Raw genomic sequence first — 485 nt, forward strand, 5'->3', positions numbered from 1 at the left:
GGGCTTCCCAGGTAAACGCTTTATTCTGGCCTCTGCGTGCCACCGGGGTGCCGATCTCCACGACCAGGACCCCACCAATGTGATGCTGCAAGTCCGGGAGCGCGGAGGGGCGTATGCCAAGAAAAAACGCTGAGAATCCATTTTGCGGCACGAAGGCTGTGGGTGCTGGGGCGTCCGTCTGCCCTTCCGCCTCGTCATGGGTACGCCGCTTGGCGCTTAACATGCGTATAAACTTGCCTCTTTAACATGCTTTTAAACCTTCGCTAATTTTCCGCTGGCCCCAATTAAAGCCATAAATGGGTCGAATGCGTGTTGTTGTGTTGCTGCCGCGGTGGCTTGGGGCGCCGGGCCGTTTTCGTCCCAGGCGGTTGAAAGAAGGGGGGGTCGGGCTTTTTCTGCGAGGGTGCTTCTTTGGGGTCCCTTCTTGGGGCCGCGTTTTGGGATGGGCGGGGGCTTTGGGGGTCGTGTGGGGCGGCGCTTGGGCG

The sequence above is a fragment of the Trypanosoma grayi genome, assembly GCF_000691245.1.
Source record: "Trypanosoma grayi strain ANR4 Tgr_122_V1, whole genome shotgun sequence".
Taxonomy (NCBI): domain Eukaryota; phylum Euglenozoa; class Kinetoplastea; order Trypanosomatida; family Trypanosomatidae; genus Trypanosoma; species Trypanosoma grayi.